This window comes from Salmo salar, chromosome 02 (assembly GCF_965601325.2).
Source record: "Salmo salar chromosome 02, fSalSal1, whole genome shotgun sequence".
Taxonomy (NCBI): Eukaryota; Metazoa; Chordata; class Actinopteri; order Salmoniformes; family Salmonidae; genus Salmo; species Salmo salar.
In genome coordinates, this window is record NC_138292.1 from 34,392,316 (window position 1) to 34,410,985 (window position 18,670).

The 18,670-nt window shown below is 42.3% G+C and overlaps 1 pseudogene; it reads left to right on the top strand.

Moving 5' to 3' along the window:
• The first annotated feature begins 11,974 nt into the window (after window positions 1-11,974).
• LOC106580608 (serine/threonine-protein kinase pim-3-like) lies at window positions 11,975-13,541 on the top strand (annotated as a pseudogene).
• Window positions 13,542-18,670: the final 5,129 nt, after the last annotated feature.

Genomic DNA, 18,670 nt, shown 5'->3' on the forward strand with positions numbered 1-18,670 from the left:
AAAAGCACAAGAGAAATGCACATACATTGTTGTCTTCCTGGATCTGCTACATTTCAAATGAGTTTGGGCCAAGTTCTGGGCCCAGACCTTCTGCAGGCCCTTCAGACTGAAGGAGTCTGTGTTTGTGTATGGTGCAACCACGTCAATCTCATTGTCAAAGGATTCATGATCAATAGCGGAGAACATCAGGGGTGTAATAATTAGTCCAAACAGTTGTGTTTTGCAATGAAAACGAGAGTTTCTATTGGACAAATTCAGGTAGGTCCCTCCCCGTTTCATTCCGTTTAAGAAACGTTTGCAACAGAATTGATGTAATGAATATGCCCCAGTTGTGGGCGTACTGGAGATTTAATCATGTGTATTCAATGACACCCATGGGACAGGATATTAGTTGGTTACGAAATCACACACCTACACCTCCCTTGGGCATTCTGTCGGAGGCAATATTAAACACTATACCTGAGGTCTCAAAGTGGTTTTGGTTGTGGTGGGAAATGCGTCACGGAATAATTTATTTAAGTAAACAGCCAGACTTAGCAGTCCTGTCCATTCCTGTCCGCAGTCCAGCTGTTTTAGAGGGAGATGATAATGATTTGTGGTAAAAGTGCTTTTGTAAATTGCTTGTCAATGTCGTAGGTAGTATATGAATGTGTTACCGTTGAAAAGGGTATCTGTGTAAATATGCAAAACTATTCAAACCAATAATTGACTCATTAATGAAATGTCTCATTAGATTATATAGACACGTCTTCTATAACTTTCTCCAATTATAGCAAATTACGACCTTGTGCCTCATGGAAATCAGTCTGTTGACATCCACCCAGCCCTCGAGTGGTTCAAGTGGCTTTCCTGTTCAAACCAGAAGCCCCGTGGCGGTAGAAAATACATTTAGTTAGGGGAAAACCCTGAGTCTGATATCAAGCCAGGGCTGAGTACCATTCCAAAAACTGTGACCTTGTCAATCTGGCCTTAACCAAGCTCTTTCACGTTGGAAGGTAGGGCTGCTGCTTTTGCCTATCCAGTACTTTCCATTCTGCAAGGTTTAGTCATCAAGGGCAGAGGAAAGATATAAGGTTATAAGATATGCAGTCCAAGACTAGAGCCACACAACACCACAGCAAAGGTTCATGTACCAAACAGGTGAAAATAATACTAGGTTGGCTTGAGTAAATGAAAGCTATTTGGTTAGTTTCTCTTCCAGTGTCAAACTTGGCAATAGTTACCAAATGCAATTAGGTCGTTTTGACAAAGGTTTCAAGAAAATTATATTTGATTTATCGTGCATCTTCAGTAATCTTTGTCCAGGGGATGACTCATTCCATGTTGCTGGAAGCATTTATGATGCACTGCACTCAACAAAAAAACGCCAATGTATGTACAGTACATCATGTACACACATACTTACCACCCCCATAGCTATCGACATGGTTTGAAAGTCTTTGGTGTGACGAGATGACACACTGACCATTAGCTATGTCCAATAACTCAGCATGAGAAAAACAATAATACTGCACCACAGCCTATTTGTCACCCTACCTGCCTGGCTGTGTTGCTAATAACCATTCTATGTTACATTTGTCATTTCTCTGTGGGAGAGTGAATCAGACACCTAGTCTGGATCAATCTGGAAAACCAGCCCAGTGATAAACTTGCAGATTGGACTGACTGTGATGGTTGGAGGAACAGAAGTAGTCTTCTTATTTGATTGAACATGAGAGGATGCAAATTACAGTATTTAGTACCCTGTTGAATGTTGAAATAAAGAATTGTTCAATATTCTTCCTTTAGAAGTGGGGAATTTTTTTGCCTTATGTATGTATGTATATATATATATATATATATATATATATATATATGTGTATGTATATATATATATATATATATATATATATATATATATATATATATATATATATATATACACATATATATATATATATATACACACACACACTACACATGTTCACATAACTTCACCATAGTTCACACATTTTTCAAATACTGTTGTTTATTTTAAATGGCATACTGTAATTACTGACTGAAAGCATGGTTTAGAAAGGCCTTCTGAAAATGACTGAGTGTCATGCAATTGGATGACAGAACTCGTCTACATCCAAAAATAGAGAAAAGCATCAAAACCTTATTTTGGTTGACGGAATGAGGTGGACTTGAACGAAGGAAGATATTTGACGTCCATTCGGAACAATTGTGGATGAAGTGAGATTCAGAGCGAGTGACTGGTCTGCCTCTATGGGTAGAGATGAGTCACAGTACAGTGTTAAGGGACTACTTCAGCGGCAGCTGTAAGCGGAGATGTCGCCGAAGCAAAGACATTTTGCCGAGTCGTTCTGCAGAGTTATTTGAGGAAGGAAAGCGAGGAAGGCTCCTGCCACTCTCATTTGAGTATCTTTTTCTCATCTCATTTGGCTTTTTTGTAGCTTTGGGTTTCCCAGTTCACAGGTTTTACAGATGCTCCAAACCCCGTGGCTGCAACCCTTCTAATTTAGTGTGCCCTGTGTGCACAACCCATGTTGAATTCCTAGTCTCTGGCAGAGTTTGGAACTGCCAATCTGCAGTCCCTTCACTTTTTTGGCCCTGACGGAGACATGGATTTCCCCAGAAAACACTGCTACTTCAGCTGCTCTCTCGTCATCTGACTGTGTTCTCACATAGTCCGAGAGCATCAGGTCGTCGCGGTGGTGGCACAGGGCTACTCATTTCTCCTAAGTGGAGATTCTCTCTTCCCCCTCTCTCGTCTATCTCATTTGAATTCCATGCTGTCAGTGTCACTTGTCCACTCAACTTAACATTGTTATCTATTGCCCACCAGTCGCCCTTTGAGAATTCCTCAATAAGCTTGACACCTTGATAAGCTAATTTACCAACGCAGACTCACCACTCATCGTACTGGGTGACTTTAACCTCCTCACGCCTGACTTCAATTAATTTCTTTCCACCTCTTTCTTTTCACTCCTTTCCTCTTTTGACTTCACCCTTTCCCATTCACCTCCCACTCACAAGGCAGGCAATACGCTTGACCTCATCTTCACTAGAGGCTGTTAGCCTACTAACCCCAATCGATGCCTCTGATCACTACTTTTTTCCCCTTGGTGGTCAGATGTCATGCACCGCCGCAATCTTCACTCTCTCTCACGCTACTCTCTCCTCTTCTATCCTATCCTTCCTTCCTTCTAAATCCTTCTCCCTCCTGTTTTCTGACTGCCTCTTCAACCCTATTATCCTCCCTTTCTGCATCCTATGACTCTCACTGTCCCCTTTCCTCCCAGCCTGCTCAACCTGCCCACTTGACCACATCCCCTCCTCCTTTCTTCAGACCATCTCTGGAGACCTTCTCACTTCCCTCATCAACTCATCCCTGACCACTGGATGCGTCCCCTCTGACTTAAAGATGGCCAGAGTCACTCCCCTTCTCAACAACCAACACTCGACCCCTCTGACGTCAAAAACGACAGATTGGTATCCCTGCTTTCTTTTCTTTCCAAAACACTTGAGCGTGCCGTCTCTGACCAACTCTCTCGTTATCTCTCTCAGATCGATTTTCTTGACCCTAACCAGTCAGGCTTCAAGGAGGCTCACTCAACTGAGACTGCTCCCCTCTGTGCCACCAAGGCTCTCCGCTCTGCCAAAGCTGACTCTCATCTGTTATAATCCTTGCAACACTCATCTCTGTGTGCCTGGCAGAGATGAGTAGGGTTTGAGCACCCACCACCTCAAGCTCAACCTCAACAAAACAAAGCTGCTCTTCCTCTCGGGAAAGGCCTGCTCGCTACAAGACCTCTCCATCACGGTTGACACCTCCACGGTGTCCCCCTCCAAGAATGCAAAGAACCTTGGCGTGACACTGGACAACAGCTTGTCATTCTCTGCAAACATCAAAGCAATGACTCGCTCCTGCAGGTTCATGCGCTACATTTGTAGACTACAACCTTTCCTCACACAGGAAGCGCCGCAGGTCCTAATCCAGGCACTTGTCATCTAGACTACTGCAACTCTCTGTTGGCTGGGCTCCCCGCTTGTGCCATCAAACCCCTGCAACTTATCCAGAATGCCAAAGCCCGCATGGTGCTCAACAGTCCTATGTTCTCCCATGTCACCCCGCTCTTCCGCACACACGACTGGCTTCCAGTCGAAGCTCGCATCATCTTCAAGACCCTAGTGCTTGCCTACGGAGCAGCAAGGGGAACTGCACCTCCTTACCTCCAGGCTATGCTCAAACCCTAAATCCCAACCCTAGCACTCCGTTCTGCCACCTCTGGTCTCTTGGCCCTCCCACCCCTGCGGGAGGCCAGCACCCACTCAGCCCATTCAAAGCTCTTCTCTGTCCTGGCACCCAAATGGTGGAACCAGCTTCCCCCTAAAGTCAGGACAGTGGAGTCCCTGCCTATCTTTAGAAAACGTCTGAAACCCTACCTCTTTGAAGAGTACCTTAAATCAGGGCTCTCCAACCATGTTCCTGGAGAGCTACCCTCCTGTAGGTTTTTGCTCCAACCCCAATTGTAACTAACCTGGTTTAGTTTATCAACCAGCTAATTATTAGAATCAGGTGTGCTAGATTAGGGTTGGAGTGGAAACCTACAGGACCGTAGCTCTCCAGGAACAGGGTTGGAGAGCCCTGCCTTAAATAACTCTCACGCACCCCGACGCTCCCTAAAATATATACAAAAATTGTACTAGGAAAACAGTTTAACACGAACTCTGTTAAAGAGCATTTATATACATTTATTGGGCAGAACAGACACCATTATCTGTCATGTACAATAGAGAATTACTGTTTTAATGTGTAGGAGTAGGACATTGTGCATCTCTTTACAGTACTCACCCCCAGCATTACAGATTTTGTGGTAATCAATTTTCCATCCACTCCTTATGTGGTGTTATAAGTTGCTAAACGTTCACACTTTTCAGACGTGTGTCTGTTAGAGAGAAATTACTTCCAGTCTAGTGAAGGTACACTACATGACCAAAAGTATGTGGACAATGGCTCGTTGAACATCTCATTCCAAAATCATGGGCATTAATACGGAGTTCTTCCACACCGATCTTGCCAAACCATTTCTGTATGGACCTCGCTTTGTGCACGTGGGCATTGTCATGCTGAAACAGGAAAGGGCCTTCCCCAAACTGTGGCCACAAAGTTGGAAGCACAGAATTGTGTAGAATGTCATTGTATGCTGTAGCGTTAACATTTCCCTTCACTGGAACTAAGAGGCCTAGCCCAAACCATGAAATACAGCCCCAGACATTATTCCTCCACTATGCATTGGGTGTGGCTGCTCGGCCATGGAAACCCATTTCATGAAGCTCCCAACGAACAGGTCTTGTGCTGACGTTGCTTCCAGAGGCAGTTTGGAACTCTGTAGTGAGTGTTACAACCGAGGACAGATGATTTTTACCTACTTCAGCACTTGGTGGTCCCGTTCTGTGAGCCTGTTTTGCCTACCACTTTGCGGCTGAGCCGTTGTTGCTCCAAGACGTTTCCACTTCACAACAGCGCTTACAGTTGACCGGGGCAGCTCTAGCAGGGCAGAAATTTGATGAACTGACTTGTTGGAAAGGTGGCATCTGTTGAATGTCACTGAGATCTTCAGAAAGGCCATTCTACTGCCAATGTTTGTCTATGGTGATTGCATGGCCGTGTGCTCGATTTTATACACCTGTCAGCAATGGGTGTGGCTGAACTAGCCAAATCTACTAATTTGAAGGGGTTTCCGAATACTTTTGTATATATAGTGTATGATAACCACTTATTACTAAGAACAACATAGCAGTTTTACCTCCTCCTCACTTTATATTTAGATCGTTTGGAGGGTGGAAAACAGTTTGAACTGTGTTTGGAGGGAGTAAATCACAGTTGCCTCTGTCCACAAATAGACACACAGCTGACATTAATCTCACTCCACTGCTTTCTTTCAATCTCATCTGAGTGTCGTTGCCAACAAAGTGCAAATTGATATTTGGGCAATTTTCTAAAATGTTTTCTCATTGGGTGTTTATGCAGAGTTTTAAAGGTATGGCTACTGACCAGAAAATGCATACCTAACCTATTTGTTGTGGATTCAGAGCGCTTAGGGGTCTTTTTCTCAAAAACACTGAATTAACAAACATTTTTTACCAAAATGTGAGATCAAGTAGACCTAGTGATGATGAAAACCTTGACTGTACAGTGTTAGGTCATATTAGTATTTTTGTAGCTGATTAAATTAGTCAAGGGTTTGTTGTTGATCAGCTATAGTTTGATCAGTTGGTATGGGTTCAAACAAAAGCCTGCACTCTCTGTGGGTCTCCACTCTCCATGGACCAAGATTTCAAAAACAGTTGTAGGGGTGTGAAGATTTTGTTGTTAGCATATTGTTAGCATATGATGTCACAAAATGCAAAGTAGGGCTGCTTTTATCTTGGCTTTGAACCTTTCTCTTCATTTCTAACCCATGAAATGGAGGAATGGGTTATATCAGGAATCTCAGGTAAAAGCAACAATTTAAGGCGACTTTGAAAGAACTAATAGCGCCCTCTTTGGGGTTTTCCATGTACAGGCACAATTGAACTCGTAAAGCAGGCGGTCATTGCTTGCAACAGGTGTGGGACACCTGGCGCGCGCGACTCTTTGTTTTACATCATGGCACCTGATAATTGTCACTGTACATTACGTCAGAGCAAGAGTGTTTAAGGCCATGTGACAATCTGTCAGACGCAAATATCTGGTTTGATATCCGTTTCAGCCTACCTAAAATCATGACTGATATAAGAGGATAGAATTCAACCATGATTACCCGTAGCTCCCAGGAAGTTCTCTCTCCAGGTAACAAAAATAAAAGTAGCCTAGGTGCCTACCTAGTCTTGTAAAGTAGGCTAGATAAATACATTTAGGCTACATTATAAATGGGTATATGGAAGAAGGGATGGAAATGACAGAATACATTTTAGAATCAAACTACATTGACCTTGTTATTATCAAAAAACTGAACCTAATATTTAAATATGTTTAAAAGGAGGTTATCTTTAACTGATTGCCCCTCTCTGTTCTCCCTATAACCTCCAACAGCTCTGACCAGGGTTGGGGTCTGAATGGAGGCGGAAGAGGAAAAGGTCTGGGTTTCACAACGCCAAAACTGCTTCCCCCAAATTAGAATGTAGCAGGTCCAAGGAGCCAAAGGCTTTTCAGGAGCTATTTGCTGTGCCGGCTCCCCCTGCACCCATGGTCCTGTGGCGGCATCCAGGGAACGTTAGCCAGAGATGCAACGCTGTGACCTCCAGGGCCTGGGGCCCAGGCAGAGGGGGTTGGATGTAGCCTGTAGGCCATGGTCCAGACTCAAGGCCCCTGGCCACTGTGCTTGGTGGGGGCAAAGGGTGACTGCCCCTCCACTTCCCGCCCTAAAGCCACTAAACGCCACCGCAATGGTAAAAGTGACCACCAAACAGATTCAGAAATAATTTCTGGTTCCATCAGGAGGGAATTCATTTTCATAGCGTTGTTTCGTTTCAGCCTGGCTGGAAAAGCTGTATGTAAAGGGGGCATCGCTGGGGAAAGGGGGCTAAGGCTCTGTCTATGCAGGGACCCGCAAATCTGACGGCTTGCCGGTGAGACAACACACAACTCTTCCCTTTCCTGTGAAAACACATGTTGTCTGTGTGACACTTAATATTGTTTTAGTGTCATACAAAATCTTAAGCCAGTCTGGTTACACAGTCTGTTTCTGCCTCAGCCAACTTGTTGCCCTGCTTGTTTAGCAGAGCAACAAATAACTGATATATTGTTGAAAGCAGAAACAGACTGGTAGTCTTATACATGTTTCTATTCTCACATTCTCAATCTTACACACTCGCAGACTCACCCTACTCACACACTCAAGGGATCTAATCAACATAGACAGCCTTGCAGATTGGTCTATTTTTATAGTTTGAGACATTCTGTCTCATTGATTGTCGGCTCTCTATGGCAGTTGACTATTGATTTGTGTTAGTTTTGCACAGTGCTCGACTTGGGCAGGAGCTCACCGGAGCTGAGTACCGGCTCCTCACATTTTCTACTGCTTAAACTCCTGTTCCTTTTATAAAAAATTAGCTCAAATATATTGTGGAGCTCCTGCACCTAAATGTAAACAGTACCGGCACTAAAAATGAGTACCGGCACCTATTTCAATCCAAGTCAAGCAGTGCTTTTGCATGAAGCTACTGTAGCTTATTTAAGCAGCCAAGGGTATTTAAAACAAAGAGGCTGCTCTCGATTCCATCTTACACCTAAACTCCCATAACTCTTGTACAATGTCCTGGATCAAGCACACACTCACCTTCCCTGGTCCACCAGGGGGCAAGATTCAACTGAAGCAGTTGCAATGGTAGTCTGAGATATTTTCTTGGTGAGAGAACGGAGACCAAATATTCCTCTGGAGTAGTGGTTCACATTCCTTTGTACTGTGACATGGCCACCCAAAGTCAATGTGACCTGACACAGGAACAAACACAGGGCCCAGTGTTGAGCTAGAACCCAAATGGGACTGAGCTGTGACTCAGCATTTGAGACTGCTCTGCTGTAATACATGCCTTGGGCCATTGTATTGACAGGCCTATTCTCACCTAGGTCATCCTGTTACAGTACATTTTATTTCCTCGTGGGCTGTCAGTCAATATAATTGCTCCCCCCCCTCTCGGTCTTTCGCTCCATCTATCCTGCAGATTTAGCCCCTCTCCTTTCCTAACAGTGGCAGTGTAGGAAAGTAGTTACACAACCTCACCTGACTTTTCTTTTTAGTAGAAAATCTCAACTTTCTTTTCATTTAGTAAGATCTTGATCTGCTCCCTTGCAAATCAGGAAGAATGACCCAGTCATTAAACAAGCCTGTAATTATACTGAACAAATATATAAATGCAACATGCAACAATTTCAATGAGTTACAGTTCATATGAAGAAATCAGTCAGTTGAAGTACATTCATTAGGCCCTAATCTATGTATTTCACATGGTTGGGCAGTGGCACAGCCATGGGTGGCCAGCCAATCAGAATGATGTTTTTCCCACATAAGGGCTTCATTACAGACAGAAATATTTATCAGCTGTCCAGGTGGCTGGTCTCAGATGATCCCGCAGGTGAAGAAGCCGGATGTGGAGGGCCTGGGCTGGCGTGGTCTGCTGTTGTGAGGCTGGTTGGACATACTGCCAAATTCTATGAAATGACGTTGGAGGCTTATGGTATAGAAATTAATATTCAACTATCTGGCAACAACTCTGGTGGATATGCCTGCACTCAGCATGCCAATTGAGCGCTCCCTCTGAATTTTGACATCTGTGGCATTGTGTCGTGTGTCAGAACTGCACATTTAAGTGTGCCGTTTTATTGTCCCCAGTACAAGAACCACCTGTGTAATGATTATGCTGTTTAATCAGCTTCTTGATAGGCCACACCTGTCAGGTGGATGGATTATCTTGGCAAAGGAGAATTGCTCACTAACAGGGATGTAAATACATTTGTGCACAACATTTGAGAGAAATAAGATTTTTGTGTGTAATCAACATTTCTGGGATCTTATTTCAGCTCATGAAACATGGGACCAACACTTTACATGTTGTGTTTATATTTTTATTCAGTATATTTGACGTAAAATTAAACAATAAGGCACGAGGGGGTGAGGTATATGGGCAATATACCACAGCTAAGGGCTGACTGGGGCGGCAGGTAGCTTAGTGGTTAGAGCGTTGGGCCAGTAACCGAAAGGTTGCTAGATCAAATCCCCAAACTGACAAGGTAAAAATCTGTCGTTCTGCCCCTGAACAAGGCAGTTAACCCACTGCTCCTAGGCCGTCATTGTAAAAAATAATTTGTTCTTAACTGACTTGCCTAGTTAAATAAAAATAAATAAAAAGGTGGTTCTTAGGCACGACAGCCCTTAGCCATGGTATATTGGCCATATACAGTTGAAGTTGGAAGTTTACATGCACTTAGGTTGGAATCATTAAAACTCGTTTTTCAACCATTCCACAAATTTCTTGTTAACAAACTATAGTTTTGGCAAGTCGGTTAGGACATCTACTTTGTGCGTGACACAAGTAATTTTTCCAACAATTGTTTACAGACAGATTATTTCACTTATAATTCACTGTATCACAATTCCAGTGGGTCAGAAGTTTACATACACTAAGTTGACTGTGCCTTTAAACAGCTTGGAAAATTCCAGAAAATGGTGTCATGGCTTTAGAAGCTTCTCATAGGCTAATTGAAATAATTTGAGTCAATTGGAGGTGTACCTGTGGATGTATTTCAAGGCCTACCTTCAAACTCAGTGACTCTTTGCTTGACATTATGGAAAAATCAAAAGAAATTTGCCAAGACCTCTGAAAAAAAATTGTACACCTCCACAAGTCTGGTTCATCCTTGGGAGCAATTTCCAAATGCCTGAAGGTACCACATTCATCTCTATAAACAATAGTACACAAGTATAAAAACCATGGGACCACGCAACCGTCATACTGCTCAGGAAGGAGATGCGTTCTGTCTCCTAGAGATGAACGTGCTTTGGTGCAAAAAGTGCAAATCAATCCCAGAACAACAGCAAAGGACCTTGTGAAGATGCTGGAGGAAACAGGTACAAAAGTATCTATATCCACAGTAAAACGAGTCCTACATCGACATAACCTGAAAGGCCGCTCAGCAAGGAAGAAGCCACTGCTACTTAACCGCCATAAAAAAAATCCAGACTACAATTTGCAACTGCACATGGGGACAAAGATTGTACTTTTTGGAGAAATGTCCTCTGGTCTGATGAAACAAAAATAGAACTGTTTGGCCATAATGACCATCGTTATGTTTGAAGGGAAAAGGGGGAGGCTTGCAAGCCGAAGAACACCATCCCAACCGTGAAGCACGTCGGTGGCAGCATCATGTTGTGGGGGTGCTTTGCTGCAGGGGGGACTGGTGCACTTCACAAAATAGATGGATTCATGAGGCAGGAAAAGTATGTGGATATATTGAAGCAACATCTCAAGACATCAGTCAGGAAGTTAAAGCTTGGTCGCAAATGGGTCTTCTAAATGGACAATGACCCCAAGCATACTTCCAAAGTTATGGAAAAATGGCTTAAGGACAACAAAGTCAAGGTATTGGAGTGGCCATCACAAAGCCCTGACCTCAATCCCATAGAAAATTTGTGGGCAGAACTGAAAAAGCGTGTGCGAGCAAGGAGGCCGACAAACCTGACTCAGTTACACCAGCTCTGTCAGGAGGAATGGGCCAAATTTCACCCAATTTATTGTGGAAAGCTTGTGGAAGGCTACCCGAAAAACGTTTGACCCAAGTTAAACAATTTAAAGGCAAAGCTAATTGGGTGTATGTAAACTTCTGACCCACTGGGAATGTGATGAAAGAAATAAAAGCTGAAATAAATCACTCTCTCCTATTATTCTGACATTTCACATTCTTAAAATAAAGTTGTGATCCTAACTGACCTAAGACAGGGAATTTTTACTAGGATTAAATGTCAGGAATTGTGAAAAACTGAGTTTAAATGTATTTGGCTAAGGTGTATGTAAACTTCCGACTTCAACTGTACCACAAACCCCCGAGGTGCCTTATTTCTATTATAAACTGGTTACTAGAGGAGTAAAAATACATGTTTTGTCATAGCCATGGTATACGGTCTCATATACCACGGCTGTCAGCCAATCAGCATTCAGGGCTGGAACCACACAGTTTAAGGGAAAATAACTCATGTCTGTTTTAATTGCACAGTGCAGCTAAGCAGCCTGACAACATTCTTTCATAATGGCTTTTTATGATGGTGTAACTGCTTTTCCTTCAATCACTTTATATATCTTCGTCATACCTGACCAACCTCAGCTGTCTCCTATATGAGTTAATTTTGTATTACTTTCATGAAAGCACTGAGAACGTTATAACATCAAAACATTTTACATGTAACAGCTGTACTAAGACTGTTGTTGCTATTCCTGTCCCACAGGAAGTATGTGTCCAAAGCCCAAGCTGAGGAGGAGCTGGACATGGTGAGTGCTAGCCTAGTACTGGTTGATTTTACTGTAGGGCTTATATCAGTTCTCTCTACTAATGCTGGCCTAACTGCAATTGCTAAACAGCAGTTCACTCTCCCCCTCCTCCTTTGCACACACACAGCCTGGGCAATGAGGGGCCCCTGCCCCTGGAGGTGGCGTTGGTGAAGCAGGTGAACGTGGTGCCACAGTGTCCCTACATCACGCAGCTGCTAGTGGTTTGACCAGCCGTTACGCTACATCATGGTGCTGGAGCGCCCCGAGCCCTGCCAGGACCTTATCACCTTCTGCCAGGACCGGGGAGGCACCATGAGCGAGGGCGTGGCGCGCCAGGTGATGGTGCAGCTGTTGAGGGTGCTGAACCACTGCAGAGAGCGAGGGGTCCTGCACCAGGACGTCAACCCAGAGAACCTGCTGATCCAGACTGACTCGCAGCACGTCAAACTGTTTGACTTTGGCTGTGGAGACCTGCTGAAGAATACAGCCTTCAAGGACTTTGCAGGTTAGAGACCTTGGAGAGTGTAAGGAGGGAATGTGGTGGTTGAGAGAGCAGATCACTAAGAATTGCTCAGTGAGAGTGGAAGCAATATGACGGAAACTCCACTTAGCCCTATTGTATATTTCAGCATCTGGCCTACGCTCTCAGAATACTTTCTAAAAGGCTACTGAATAAAACATTTCCTGTGTCTGTCCCCCCCCCCCCCCCCTCTCAGGCACCCTGGAGTACACCCCTCCAGAGTGGTTCCTACAGAGACAGTAGCTGGACCTGCCCGGTACTGTCTGGTCAGTGGGCATCACCTTCTACAACCTGATGTGTGGCTTCTTGCCCTTCAGCACCATCCGAGAGACCATCAAAGGCCGCGTGCGCTTCACCAAGGGACTGTTCCCCAGTCAGAGATTGAGGGAAGGAGGGTTGGATGAAGTAGGAGATGATGAGGTTTCCATAAAGGGCTAGATGATGTAACCTCATACTAAAACAGATGATTGTGGAGTTATCCTCTGTCTAATCATATACCTGTTGTTACTTCTTCTCCACCAGAGTGCTGTCAGCTGATTCGCTGGTGCCTGAGCACTAAGGCAGCGGACCGACCAACCATGGAGCAGATCTAGCTCCATCCCTGGCTCCTGTGAGGGGCCACCCAGGCCAGTGAAAAATACAATTATAATCAGATGTTATATAGTGTCAGTTCATTCCTGTCTTAGTCATTTGAGTCACTATTAAGCACTTTAACCGAGCACTTTATAGTGTGGTTTAAAACCCCACCCCAAAAGACTAATAGCGAACGTGCATAAAGATGGATAGTGCTAAAACAATGCCAAAGTTTTTAACAAAACCTGACACAAATGAAGATGGGTTTGGTGGAACGACTGACGCTGCAGTTAATGATATACTTTTGATTTATTTCCCCTGGAGTTTTCCCATTCTGAAAATATCAAGATTTATAGGCTTACTGCTTCTACTTTTCTTTAGAAGTAACATTTTTACAAATATGAAATATTTGATCTTTTTATGAATGAAATCCTGAAAACGTAGCTTTTTCACATCATTTTTTAAATAAAATGAAACATGTCTCTTCAAGCCTAATGACTGTGGATACTTACTTTCCAAGACACCCACCTACTCACACACAGGAAACAGGCAGGCCTTGGACATAGTTACACAGACTGAGAAAAGACGGGATGAGTGGGAACAGAAGATGTGTCAACACAAATACCACTCTTATATCTGTCATCACCTTCTCCCATATACCCACCCCTACTATCATTTCAGTTCAGTCTTCAATTCATCTCCACCATCAACTCAAACTGCCACTGTCAATTACCAGCCCCATAAATTCACAGCAACATCCAATAAACTGTCTTTTCAGACTGTGGTGGAAAAAGTACTCAATTGTCATCCTTGAGTAAAAGTAAAGATACAGTGCCTTAATAAAATATTACTCAAATAAAAGTGAGTCACCCAGTAAAATACTGCTTCAGTAAGTCTACAAGTATCTGGTTTTAAATGTACTTAATTAAGTACAGTGGTGGAGAATGTACTACATTTTCATACTTGAGAAAAAGTATAAAGTAAATGCTATACATCAAATACCTTATATTAAGCAAACCATGCAGAACAATTTGCTTGTTTTTTTTAATTTACGGACAGCCAGGGGCTCACAAACACTCAGACATTTACAAATGCATTATTTGTGTTTAGTGAGTCTTCCAGATCAGAGGCAGTAGGGATGACAACCCATTATATTGATAGGTGCACCATATTGCTGTCTTGCCTGAGAATTCAAAATGTAACAAGTACTTATGGGTGTCAAATGTATAGTAGTAAAAAGTACATATTTTCTTTTGGAATGTAGTGAAGTAAAAGTTAAAAAATATATAAATAGTAAAGTAGAGTACAGAAACCCTAAAAACGACTTAAGTACTACTGCAATATCACAGAGTTGCCAGGGGGAAATAGTTTCAGAGCCGGGATGGGGGGAGATGTCAGAGCTTTGACTGGTGCTCCACAAAGCTGAGGGGAAAGACAGACATACAGTTGAAGATGGAAGTTTACATACACCTTAGCCAAATACATTTAAACTCAGTTTTTCACAATTCCTGACATTTAATCCTAGTGAAAATTCCCTGTCTGAGGTGAGTTAGGATCACCTCTTTATTTTAAGAATGTGAAATGTCAGAATAATAGGAGAGAGAATGATTTATTTCAGCTTTTATTTCTTTCATCACATTCCCAGTAGGTCAGAAATGTACATACCCTCAATTAGTATTTGGTAGCATTGCCTTTAAATTGTTTAACTTGCGTCAAACGTTTCAGGTAGCCTTCCAAAAGCTTCCCACAATAAGTTGGGTGAATTTTGGCCCATTCCTCCTGACAGAACTGGTGTAACTGAGTCAGGTTTGTCGGCCAACTTGCTCGCACATGCATTTTCACTTCTGCCCACAGATTTTCTATAGGATTGAGGTCAGGACTTTGTGAATCCTGAAGCCATTTTGCCACAACTTTGGAAGTATGCTTGAGGTCATTGTCCATTTGGAAGACCCATTTGCGACCAAGCTTTAACTTCCTGACTGATGTCTTGAGATGTTGCGTCAATATATCCACATACTTTTCCTACCTCATGATGCCATCTGTTTTGTGAAGTGCACCAGTCCCTCCTGCAGCAAAGCACCCCCACAACATGATGCTGCCAGCCCCGTGCTTCACGGTTGGGATGGTGTTCTTCGGCTTGCAAGCCTCCGCCTTTTTCCTCCAAACATAACGAAGGTCAATATGGTCAAACAGTTCTATTTTTGTTTCATCAGACCAGAGGACATTTCTCCAAAAAGTACAATCTTTATCCCCATGTGCAGTTGCAAACCGTAGTCTGGCTTTTTTTATGGCGGTTTTGTAGCAGTGGCTTCTTCCTTGCTGAGCGGCCTTTCAGGTTATGTCGATGTAGGACTCGTTTTACTGTGGATATAGATACTTTTGTACCTGTTTACTCCAGCGTCTTCAAGGTCCTTTGCTGTTGTTCTAGGATTGATTTGCACTTTTCACACCAAATTACGTTAATCTCTAGGAGACAGAACGCGTCTCCTTCCTGAACGGTATGACGGCTGCTTGGTCCCATGATGTTTATACTTGCATACTATTGTTTGTACAGATGAACGTGGTACCTTCAGGCATTTGGAAATTGCTCCCAAGGATGAACCAGACTTGTGAAGGTCTGTAATTTTTTTTCAGAGGTCTTGGCTGATTTCTTTTGATTTTCCCATGATGTCAAGCAAAGAGGCACTGAGTTTGAAGGTCGGCCATGAAATACAACCACAGGTACACTTCCAATTGACTCAAATGATGTCAATTAGCCTATCAGAAGCTTCTAAAGCCATGACATCATTTTCTGGAATTTTCCAAGCTGTTTAAAGGCACAGTCAACTTAGTGTTTGTAAACTTCTGACCCACTGGAATTGTGATACAGTGAATTATAAGTGAAATAATCTGTCTGTAAACAATTGTTGGAAAAATTACTTGTGTCACGCACAAAGTAGATGTCCTAACCGACTTGCCAAAACTATAGTTTGTTAACAAGAAATGTGTAGAGTGGTTGAAAAACGAGTTTTAATCAACCTAAGTATGTATACTTCCAGCTTCAACTGTATCTGCTCTCTATAGCACAATATAACATCAGAATGTGAGAGGGAAGCCTCTTGAACTGAGGGTGTGTAGAGGGTGGGACGGGTCACTAACAACAGTCAGTGCCTTCCTTTTGGTTGCCCTATGGAAGAGGTTGCCCAGCTGTTCCTGTGGCTGACCGATGATTTTTCTGGCTGGCAATTGTGTCCAGCTTGTTTTTACTCCTCACATTCAAGTTGCTGTATCAGACTGTCATGTTGATGGTTAGGATGCTCTCCAAACTGCTGTACACCATCTCCAGAATATCTTCACCACTTATTACCATGTGCTCTTTCTTCCTATCCTTTAACCCAGATTTCTAGTTTGCAAAAAACGGTCCTCATAAAACAGACTATGCATATGTCCGAAAAGGGAAGAATTAAGATAAAACTGAAAATACATTTTGACTTCAGTCTGAAATTCTGGTAAATGATCTAGACGTATTCAGTGTAGACCGTGCTTGGACATTTCTCCAAAACCTTTTTGGATTATTCAAGCATAACATTGGCTCCAATCTCTACTGTTTTCAGTAGAGTAGTACAGCCCCACTGCAAATGCTGGGGCTGGTTCAAAAAGGGAGTACAATTCATGTTTGAGTTGTGCAAGACATTTTAATAAAGCATATACTCTATGTAAAACTTCAAAAAATAAAGATTGACACAAAGAAGAGTTGGAAAAAAATCACAAGTTCTCTTTGAAACATTCTTACAAAACAAATCAAAACATGAATAAATGGAAAAGAGATGGTTACTGAATTTCTCTGAAAGGAGAGTAATCAAGTCCTTTCATTTCTTTTTTTATTCTATTCCATGTATTACATTTAGCTGAATCTCGTTGATAATCATTTTGTTCAAATTCTCGTATTCCTTGGCAACATATTAGCTGCACTACCAAACCAACATGCTTGGTATTCAGTCAGTGTCCAATATTATCAATTTCATTTCAATCGAGGTGCGGCTCAGTCAGATGGGAGTTGATGATTTATATAAATAGAATCTCTGTGTGTCTGCCTGCTGGGCTACTGGCATTTTGTGAAGCATACATTTCCCAGAAATTGTTTCCCCATCAAAAACTGGAGAAGGTAGACATCAAAGCTACACACTATTCATTGATTTCCTAACAGATAGCTGTCCTGTAGCACGACAGCGTAGACAACCAAAGAGTTCTAAACTTTATGCATTTGAGTTTCCTGAAAACATTGTTTAGTTTTGGGAACAAAACAATTCTGTCAGTGCAAGAGTTGTTTTTATTAATACAACATGTGATTGAATAGGGTTCCTAAGTTTACAAAGGGACACCATAAGTAAGATTAAATGGGGGTGAAAGGGTAATTGTAATTGGAACATAAATAATTCACTTGTTAAAACATTTGATTTCATAATGCTGTACTATTTTGAATGCAGAATGCAATATTCAACCTGTTTTGGGGTTTTGTTTATTTTGATTAATAAGAGTTCAAGTCGAAATTATCACTCTGAAGCTGAAACACTGTTTCCTTCATTAATCAATAGGAATGGCAGGAACAGTAAATGTAATAAAAGAGACCAGGAGACCATAATACCAATTTCATTGGGAGGAACAGTGATCATTTTAATAAGGTGAGAACAGCTCAAGCCCCACTCAGTGACAGGTAATCTCTATTGCCAATTGTCTGATTGTGACCGCATTATGCTAATGACGGAGTCTGCGTTGATTTATGCAAGGCCCTGAGGGCAGTGGGAGGTGATAAAGTCACCAGACTGGAAAGGTAGGTAGGAATTGTATTATCATATAAAAAGGAAGAGACATTTAGTCATGGGAACGAACCTTCATGGCATCATTTGGAGATACTCTGCAGGGATAACAATAAAAGGTACTGTAATACAAATTTAAGATATAGGTTTAACTCAAGTAATAATTAACTCTGAAACACTAAGGTTTTTCATTGTCCTCAGCTTACCTAACTGAAAAAAGGCTATATGGTTGTTGTATCAGTCACTAGGATACTCAGTTGATTATATATTTTCCCATCATGTCACAGGCATGTCTGCAGAGCTGTCATTTAGGAGAGATGTGATTGACATATGACTTAAAAAGTCTACTCTGCCCCCAGAACAACTCTGGGCAAGTCACCCATCTGTCACATCCTGACAATCCTTTATTTACCTTGCCATCGGCGGTTTAGATGTTGTCAGTCATGTATTAAGCTAAATAAAAGCTGCCCCAAAAGATACAAAGGAATGAGATGTGGGGGTGAGAGAGGAGATGAAAGAAAGACGACAGAAGTGAATGTCATCATTGAAAATAATCCTGCAGCAACAAGAAATGAGAATTATTATGTGGATTATAATTAATTTAAAACATGTATAGGGGTTGATATTTTTCCTAGGGGAAAATCAAGTCTCAAATTTCAAAGTGGAAATTACAAACTTCCGCCGCCTTTTTAAACCTCAAATACACTACTAGTTTTACATTTCCTGCAATGCAGGAAGGTTCTCCTGCAACAGGGTGATCAAATTAATA